Genomic DNA, 10,805 nt, shown 5'->3' with positions numbered 1-10,805 from the left:
AAAATATCTGAAACATAACATTAAATTTGGGATAAAGGTGCTTTCTGCTACATGGCCGGTAGAGCTAGCTCGACAGCGAGTTGGTTCGAATCTAATATGACTGTTAAACATAGAGCAATGGCGGATGTTTAATCGCGGTTTGCCTATCCTGTCTCTTTTCACCGTGTTGAATGACGGCGTAATGGCGGCCCAGCAAGTGGAAGAGCATAAGCGCTGCGAGATGTGGTTAAGCCATTTTTTTTTTAAATCAAGTACCAAATATATATTTTTAACCTGAACAACCCGGGGGGGGGGGGAGCCGAAGGCGCATTTTAACGCCCCGACATACTAATAAACCATAATGGCACAGGCGCTTCATTTCTGCACTCACAAAGGAAGGAACATTAAATATGGCTCTGCTTGGCTCACCTCACCTCCGCAGTGAGAATGTGACAATCAGCCATAAGACACGCTGTACGTGAGTTCTGCAAGTATCTACCTGTACAAAGCAGTCTAAAATCACCAGGCGTATCTGTGTTTGACAGCTATAGAAGACTTAAAATGCCTTCCGCTAACAACATGTGTGGCCATTTTGTTTCTTCCCGGTGGCAGATGTGAAGTCATTACACCATCTCTGCTAGTCCTAATTACCAGTTTGATGTATATACGCCAAAAACAAAAATGGTAGTGGCCGTTTTGTTTCATCCCCATCAAGTCATATTTGTGTTAATGGGACAGAGCTAAAAAGCATCATTAATGAAAAATAAATATACTTATTTACACAGTATGACTATTGTGCATGCTCTCAACTCTACATCAGTGGTTCCCAAACCCTTCATGTGTGCAAACACCACACAAAAAAGTTTAGGGAATAGCTCAGTTTAGTTGTTGATCTTTCTAACACTCTTTAAATCCATACTTCCATAGTATCCAGAGATTGGGCCATTTTCTACATGGTTGTAGCTGAACTGATGTAGTTCCTATTCTGGGTCTGACATGGCAGCCCAAACAAAGAATGCGAACTCTGGTCTTAGCCAGTGAGGCTGGAAGTCAAGACAGACAGTACTTACAGTACTGTGCAGAAGTTTTGAGCTACCATCAATAGATGTCAAATGTTATGAAATTCCAGGCAAAAGGGACCCAAATGCAAGACAACAAAATTAACAAACCTTTATTCAGGCTGATTAGACAGTCCAGAAATTAAAAATGCAACTAACTACAACATATCATAAACAATCAGGGAACAACAGCACATAAAACTGCTTATAATTCAAACATGTTGAGGTCTAATGAGAGGAGTGGAAACACCTGGAAACAGGTGGAAACCTTCGAGACAGGGGCCGTAAAGGACTATCAAAGTAAAACAAGAAATGAACACAACAGAAACACCTAAAACACAGAGATCGCCACTAGACAATGTGGAAAAAAAATACAAGGGGACACTAGGAAGATAGGAGTCAACTGAAACAGAGGGAATAGAATATAAATTCCAAGAAGGACTCAGAGAGGGCAGTCTTCTGCTAAGGGAGCCCACTCTAGGCAATATTTACTTGAATGTGCATGACCATACAACTAGACAACTAATTGTCACTATAGACGGTAACAGATTTCGCTTAATCTGATTGTTTTACATTTTAATTGATATCCAATGCCACTAAGTTGTTGTGTCCTAAATCCTATGCAGCTAACCGCCACCAGATCGACCATCTATGTTGAGAAACACCATAAATCTGTTAATTTATATATAATGTTAACACTATTATAATTAGTTCTTTTAAAGATCGTGGATACAAGTTGTGAAAATTAACTTTCTCTGAGGGTGGATGGGCTTTCCCATTGGGTGAAAAGTTGAGTCATTTTGGAAGGGGCTCAGAGTTGAGCCGCTGCTCTTCCACATCGAAAGGAGCCAGCTGATGTGGCTGGGGATGGTGTTCCGGCTGGGCACATCCTGGAAGGAGGACCCACGATAGACCAAGACAAGATGGAAAGATGCTATCTCTCAACTGGCCTGGGTACACCTTGATGTATCCCAGGATATGCTGGAAGGAATGTGCTGAGAGGGAAGTCTGGACTTCCCTGCTTAGGCTGCTGCCCCTGTGACCCAACTTCAGATAAACGGAAGAAAAGGCTAGATGATGCGTAATTTTTTAACTGAACTTTTATTGAAGTGGTTCGAACAGTGTGCAGCATTCGTAATGCATGGCACAATGTGCCACTCTTCAGTTGTAGTTTTAGTTTAGTTTTTCTAATTTGTCATATTTAATAATATGTGAACATCTTTTCTAGTAGCATATTTTAATATCATATATAACATTGGTTTATTTTAATTGTTTTCCTTCTTTATTGTCTGTTTGGATTATAACATGCAACATTAACAATGCATGGTGCGTATTATAGGCAACATGATCAGTTTTTGACATTGTTACGGATTCAAATATTGGGAATGGATACAAGAGGAAAACCCAAAATAACCACACTGGTCCGGCCGGGTCAAGTCAAACGATGATTTAATGAACACACGCGTGGGAGATGGACACCATACAACAGACAGCATCAGATCTCAAAATGGTGGAGCATTGATCAAACTCTTATAGCCTCTAGTGGCCCCCACCTAATCATCAGAGCCTAAACATTCTTTCTCACACAGCGCCTAAGCTACGACCTTGGCTCCCTGTTTATCTGCTCCTGATGAAATGGGGCAGTATGCTCTGTTCTCTTCTAATCAGACAAATGAGACGATGACTTTCTGTGAACAGTATTTCTTATAACTCAGCAGTATAATGCATCATAAAACAATATCATTCATTCACAATAAATCAACAGTCTAATGTAATGCAAATCAGTTTACCAAATGTAATAATTATCACCTTCTTCTAGTTCAGGAGCATAATGCAAACTGAAACTACATAATAATTCACAATCTTTAATTAGGGGTCTAACATGGCATAAAATAATATCATAATCCCACAATTCCCCCTGATGAGCTCTTTAGACATAAAGAGCTCACTTACACCCTGCAATCCAGTGTTGCCGGGTTCATTTCTCCTTACTCCTGAGGCCTTTTGTCCCCCTGTTGGGTGAACCATATGTGAGATGACCTCTGTGTTTACGCAGTTCAGATGCAAGAAAACTTTTATTACAACAACAACAGTAGGTACAGATGATACTCCCATCACTCCCCAGTTCTCCCACAGCTTTATTTCGGTGCTACCTTATACCCTCCAAACGTACTCGGACTAGAACCTCTGTCCGAGGAGCTTTTAACCTTTATTTTATTGCTGTAGGCACCAGTGTCTTCCAGTCGGGTGATCCTCTGCTCTTGTTTCCTTCAACCTCAGGGGTTAGACAACCCTTCAGTCGTTGCACAGATCAGGGGATTATTCTGCCCCGATTTCAAACAATGATCTGTGTATTCTGGGATCACAGCTGTGTTCCCCAGGAAAAGGAACAGAAAGGTGTTCTCCTTATGACCAACAGCTTCTCGAACGTCGTTGGTGTGGTGTTCCTGGATTTCCGTCAACCCCTTCGTGGTTATTGCTGTGTTTATTTGATCCATCCTTTTTAGGTGACTAACTGGAGCCCAAAATGCCATGACACTTGAACCCAGTTGATGATTCAGCAGTCACCGTGTCTGTCTCTGCTGCAAAGGATCCTCGTATATCTGTGACCTCGTCTGGTGTCTGTTCTTTTCTCTGTAAGAGACAGAAAACCAAAACACCTCTCTTCCTAGCTCTAACAATCTAATGTTGCTGTCCACTGATCTTTTGGTGGTTCAGAATTTGTTTAGAATATTCAGAATGTCCCAAGGACTTATCCTAATTTAGTGTATGTGTGTGTAAGCGTGTTTGCATTTAGCCCGCTGCACTCAAGGCATTTCTTACACTTTATCAGTCCGGACTATCGCCGAACGAAGCTTATGACCTTCAAAAGACCGAGTGCCAACTCATTATAAGCACATTTGCAAGATATATATAAAATGATTAAAACCACTCATTCTAATAAAAGACATAAAAAACAAATTAGCCATTTCTAATTCTAACATGTGTCCATTCAATGAAGCTAAAAAATTAAAAGAAAAGGTTAGTGAGCTCATATCTTAGAAAGTATCAGACTTTCTCCTATCCAGTGTCGTTGCTCCAATTTTGTTATCCTGTGTTAGGGAATGAAATCAATTTAATTGTCATGTTAGATCTGTTCAACACCTGGCTCCGCCCAGAGCCTGCGTCTTCACAATTGTCTACAAACAAAACCTGTATTAATATGAACTTCACTTCAACATGAACTTGTTGACTACTTTTGACACCTGTAAATAGAAGATTAACATGGGGTTATAACAATCACTGTAATACAAATGTTAATATGTCAATAGCTTCAATAAATGTTCAATGCAATGCTTGTTATATGATTCTAATGTAACAATAATGCTGATGCTAAAATAACAGTAAAACACACCCTTTTTATCCCTTACTGACCACAGCAGGGGCATCTATGTTTTAATTCAGCCATGAAGCTCACCTGATTCATCACTAAGCCCCACCGGCACTGGCATTTGACAGCGTGGCGCTGCATGTTCTTCCTTTAATGTCACTATTTTCAATCTGTTAATTAGAGTACTTAAACATGAAGTAGACTACGTCCACTACAAGTCAATACAGCTGTAAATGTGGCCAATTATCAATCTATTGACAATCAATAACAAACGACAGCTTTTATTTTATGCAGGCTTTTAGTCAACCACTCACCCAGAGGATCTCCAATCCCAGAAAATTCCTTCTCCTCATTTAATGAGTCTGTCCTCCTTCCATGCCCTGGTAACTGGTCCATCCAGAGCTATATCATTATCAAATATACATACAACAAGCCAAACCACACTTTGGTCACACCAACCCTTTTCCGCCCTGAAGATGTCCAACGCCATCTTAGTCTGGACTGTCAAAGGTGACTTTAACGCTGATTGTTCCGACAATCCATTTTATAACATTTCCTGGTCAGATTAGCCAATCTCTGCACACTGGAATAAACATAATCAACATGATCAACATTTTTCCTGCGTGTTTTTTCACCATCTTATTAATTCCAACGCTCCATCCTTATGTGGTTTGCTACATTATGTTTATCTAGAACTCCACTCTGTCTCTAAATGTTTGAAGAATTTTTCATGTTTGGGGTCAAGTTTTAAGAATTTGACCATACGTGAAATTAATGGTGTTATTGTAACATGGTAGACTAGTGTGCCTGTGTTAATTCAGCTCCATATTATTGTGTGAAGTTGCACTGGGTTGGGAGTGGTTTTTTGGTGTGTGTGTCACATTTTTGGTGAGCCAATGGCTGGAATCGGGTTGGACTAATTAGAGGCAGGTGTACTTGATTGCACTGATACACTGGTCTACTTATAGCCCACACTACAAACACTGCTGTGTCATTTTGTCTCTCTGTGCATGTATGTAATGTGATAATCTGATATGTTTGGGATGGATGGGTTTTGCACTATGAATTTTATACTGAAGGTGTCATTTTGTCTCTCTGTGCAGGCCAGGGCCTATTATATGCCACAGCCTAAGGGCAGCAGAGTTGCAGAGGTTGGAGTGATCACTGGCTATATGCTTGCAGGGTGGTGGGTCTCCAAGGACAACTTCTACCCCTGTTAAAGGCAACATGTGGAGTGCAACTGGCCATGTGGCATAGCTGGCTCTGGCCTTGGGACTGTGTGTTTTTATTTGATTCATGAATGGGACACTGGACTGTTTTATCTTTTATCTTTTGATATTTTTTGTCACTAAATTATCTTTTAGAATTTTATTGACTGTCATCGTTTTGCCCACGACTGAGACGGTTGGTCAGACCTAAAATCTTTCTTTGGGTGTGTTACATTATCACCCCCATCGGGGCTTACCTTTCCCACTTCTGATGATATTCCTCCCTATTCTTTGCAAGTACCCGCTTTTGGTGGCGAGAAACTGTTGGTGTGGTCAAGTGGGTGCTGTAAAAACAAAAGCTCAGGACAGAACAATTATCAGTCATGTACTTCATACAAAATTAGCATATATTCAATTTCATATTGATCCTCTGAGTGTAATGGTACATTTTAATTTTAATTTATCAAAGCTAAACACAATAATTTTTCTTTATTTTGCTCTTGTTCTTGTGCAGCACCACATCTCAGCACATGCCCCTGTCGGTTCTATCTTACTTTTCTAAATTATTGACTATTTCAATGGAGAACCTAAATGACTTTGACCAAGGTTTGTCATTACATATCTCTATTTTGAATGTGACAAGTTTATCATTCCCCTGTTATTTATACACAGCAAATTCAAAAGTGTTAAATGTTTTGGTGTTAGTGTTAATTTTACTCTAAGTAGAGTCACATTCTTTTAATGTAACTCTGAGGTGTAAAATGATAGTAGTTAAAATCGAGTGTTAAAAATGAGTGTTTCTATTTCAAATCTGGAGGTGTTACAATGGAAACATTAACTCTTGACCTCTTAATTCTGAACTCCTACAGGGGCTATGACACCAATAGAGTAAATTCACAGACTCCGCCCCCAGCACGGCTCCGATCGAAGCTGAAGTGAAGCGTTTCAAAACATTTTGCTCTACATATTTGAGTTGTTTGCCATGCTTGGTAAGTCATGTTTTCAAAGATTGTTTCAATTATTGTTATTAGCTTTTACTTCTGTGGCTCTTTGGAGTTGAGACAAAGCTGTGTGAAAGGCATTAGCCATGTTGCTCGCTGATAGCATAATATTCTGTTTTAGCTAGCTGAAAGGTATTGTTTGCGGGCAAATACCACAGCCTTGAAAAAAGCTTGCATGTGAATTTTCAGTCAAATTTCTTGGTCAAATACACTTAAAACAATGTCTAGAATGTGAAATGTTGATATAATGGTGCTACTTGAAGCCTGAAAACGATCTCCCATAAAAAACGAGCAAACAGCAGTAGCAGATGTCCCAAGTCCCGACTGAGTTCTACGTTAGCACTTAGATCCCTCCAGAGTTTTGTGCACACGGTTTTAGGTGAAAATGAAAAAGGTTGAGGTTTTACATTTAGTTCAGTATTACCTGTTGTCTGTGTCCTTGTCTTTTGGGAAAATACTTTACACAAGTAATGGCTCAAAAAGGATTCCTTTTTCTTTTCTTTTTTTTTTTTTACTGTGCTGCAATTGATTTGTGCCATTAATTAGTGTCAACTAATTTTTATTCTATCTCCACATAGGATATGCTTGTGAAGATGGAATATGGGGGAGAGCAGAAGTGCGTTGAAGTTCCACAAAGTGATGAATGAAGGACGTGCATATTGTATTTTGTATTTATTGAAATAAGTGATGAGAATGCTGTTATTTGCATTTACCAGCTCACCTATGTCAGACCTTTTGATAAACAAAATTCTAATGAAAGTGAGAACATGTACACTGTTACATCTTTCAGAAAATGTTTTGAAATTGTGGTGCACAGTTCAGAATAAATGTTTTTCAAAAACCATTGCGTCTTTTTAGTAAATGTTTATTTCCAAAAGAAATTTCTAGAAGTTCAGAACAGTAAAATTCCCGCTTTTTAGAATTAATTAGAAGATAACTCTTACGTAGTTAAACTAAAATACTCTTTGAGAGTTAATATATAAACTCTTAACACCAAGTGCCAAATTATCAACTCCAGAGAGATTTGGTGTTTAACACTAAATCAGAGTTAACGTACCAACCCTCCAAAAAGAGTCAAATTAACACTCTCTGGTGTGGACCCATATAGACACTTTAAAATTGTTGAAATCAAATCTGACAGTGTTAATTTGGACATGCTGGATTTGCTGTGTAGGTATCAATAGAGTTTTTTCTTGCTTTTTCTATCAAAATTGATTGACTTTTTACAGTGGCCCGCTATGGTTAATAATAACATGTTCAGTCATGAGTGAAATCAAAGCTTCTCTTCACTTTAGCATTTAACATTCCCAACAATATAATGTGCTGCATTAATCGAAACACAGCTAATAAAACACAATTTTCTTAATGGAAACATCCGTAGCTCAAAATTAGCAACCAAAGGGTTAAGTCTGCAGTTCACACTCATGTGAAGCTACAGCCTCCCCCCCTAGTCTCTGTCCTCCTACTCCTGCAAAAACAAAACAAAGCGAGACAAAACATCCACCCTTCTTTTACAAGCTGGGTGAATTGTTTGTAGACATGTACTAATCCTAAAGTCGGTATCGTTTTTGTCTCAGTGTCAAGTCAGTTTAAACTTTTAGTCGTCAGTCCATCACAGTCCAGTCACATGCATACATTCACACACATTCATACCAGATATTGCTGATAATGGAGTCTCACACGCAACCTATTCGAGGCTCCATCACCAGCAAGATGACGTCATCATTTTAAAGGAAAAACAGTTCCTTGTTTTTTGGACTGGATTGACTCGCTGCAATCCTTTTAGGTTCAGGACTTCTCATGTGATCAATGTCCCATATAAGTGAATTTCTCCAGAGCCCATTATAATTATGGAGAAAAATACTTTGCGACTGTTTCTAGTAATCATGTTTTATAGCGCTTTAAAGTTCAATCTCTCAGGCCTGGATTAAAGAGCTGATTTGTTAAATCAGGAACTCACAAAATACCAAAATATCACCACCGGTGGATCACTCCTCTCAGATGTTCTTATTTCAGTGCACTGTAACAAAAGCAAAGACAAACGTAACCAATAAAATACTCATATAATAACAAATACTGGGGCCCGTTGGAAACATGTCCAAACATAAAACCATCTTTCTCTCTCTTAGAGAAAGAAAACAATCCAAACCTCACTGATAAAATCAACCTAGTGTTAAGCAAAACCCAAAATCAACCAAAACTTCACCAGAAAGTTTTTCTCCGTCCCGGGACAATATTGTGTAAGCATACAGGTACCGTAACTTCTTTTTGCACTGACAAAAACGTGTTGGACTTATTTCAGTCAATAGTGGACCCTAGTTGCACACAAATGTTTTGCTTTGGTAGAAACTTAAACAACTGAGTTAAATCAACACAACCTTTTCATATTCAGTAAACCTGTGCATTTTGAGTTCATATTACACGATTAAGACATGTTCAGATGGAGTAAGTTAAGCTCCTGGAATATTTTAATCCTTCACAATTCTGTCATTTTATTTCAACACTATTCAATAACTTTTATCCAAATTCTACTTGGTCCCTTAAATACTACATGTTGTCTTCATATTGCCTACGGTTCAACAAAGTCTAAATTCTGATTACCATAAAAATTGAATGGGTCTACAACAACTACCATCCTCCTATCTTTATCCTAATTGCACGAGGGCTGGGAAATAACTCTAAAGTGATAGGTTACGAGGCAGGGTGCACCCCGAACCGGTCACCAGTCTATCACCTAGAAACAAACAACCATTTACACTTACATTCACGGATAATTTAGAATCATCAATTAACCTAGCTCTAACAGCTGCATGACTTTTCACTGTGGCAGGAAACCAGAATACCCAGAGAGAAACCACTGCAAATTAACCAGACTGTGGACTTGCACCCAGGACCTTCTTACTGTGGAGCAACAGCACTCACCAGCATGTCAACAATGTAGGAAATACAGGGAAGCTATGATTTCCTGTTGAATTTTGTACAGATCTTTAAAGCCTGAGGCAATTGTGTTAAATACATGTAGGATGCTTACGTAATTCCAAGGGCTGGCCCCCTTTTCTTCTTTTTATTTTATATTTTATTATTGTTATTATTTTTATTTTTATTATTATTTTTTTTTAGTGTGTTCCTCCTTCAATTAAATCTCAATCACAAACATGTGACTCTCCGAAATAAGGCTCACACCGTTAATTCATCATTTTCACTCTGTACCACTGCTCCTTATCAGGCTGTGTGAAGCACAGTAAACAATTCAGTTGAGGCCTTGAGCCATAAACAGACATCACTCACAGACATTGTTTTCATAACCAAACTGCTCTAGACCCTGTCCCCTAAATCTACACAAATGCCCTCTGGGTGACATGAAATGCATTTAACCAATTAACTATCAATTACTTCTTGTTGTTGTAACAAATTCTGTATTTGGAGGTTTGTGTGCAACATTTTGCATATCAGCATAGCATTTGTTAGTAAAGCATTCTTCATTGCATCAGCGTGTGTGTATCACTCTTCATTGCACAAACATGTATATGTATGTGTGTATGTGTATGTGTGTGTGGATCACTTCTCAGTGAATTGAATCAGCATTTCGATTTGTGTGCGTGTGTGTGTGTCATTTCTCAGTCAATCAACGAGTGCATATGTGTTCATATGTGTGTTTCTCTTAATTCTGAGTCAGTGTATGTAGATGTGTGTGTTTGTGTGTGTGTTTGTGTTCATCACTTTCCTGTTCTGGTGTTCTGGGTAAACCATGGCCTGAAGCGCGCTCTGGGGTCCTGCTCTCCTCCTTTTCAGTCCGTTTGGGTCCATTGGTGCTGCTGCCCAAAGTTCTCTCCATACTGGTTCTGACCCCAATTGAGGCAGTCCTTTTCTCCAGTGTCCTGCATCTTCTCCTTGTCCAGCTCCTCCTTAACTTGACCCTTTTTGCTTCTGTAGGTCCTTCAGGGTTTGCTCCTGGTGTTGGAGCTTCTCGTCAGGTTTGACAACCTCCTGCTCCAGCAAGCTCCGGGCTGATTTCAAGTCCTGTATCTGGGACTCTAAGCCTGACTGATGGGTTCGATTAGCAGCCAGCTCCTCCTGAGGCATGCTCAGTTTCTGCTCTGATGTCTTGAGCTCTCACTGAGGGCAGAAACCTCAGAGTCTTTTCCGTACACGTCAGATTGAAGTTTATTGATGTTTTCCTTGCTTTGCT

Source organism: Neolamprologus brichardi, chromosome 20 (assembly GCF_056152115.1).
Source record: "Neolamprologus brichardi isolate AB-2024 chromosome 20, ASM5615211v1, whole genome shotgun sequence".
Lineage (NCBI taxonomy): Eukaryota > Metazoa > Chordata > Actinopteri > Cichliformes > Cichlidae > Neolamprologus > Neolamprologus brichardi.
Note: the sequence above shows the minus strand (reverse complement) of the source record.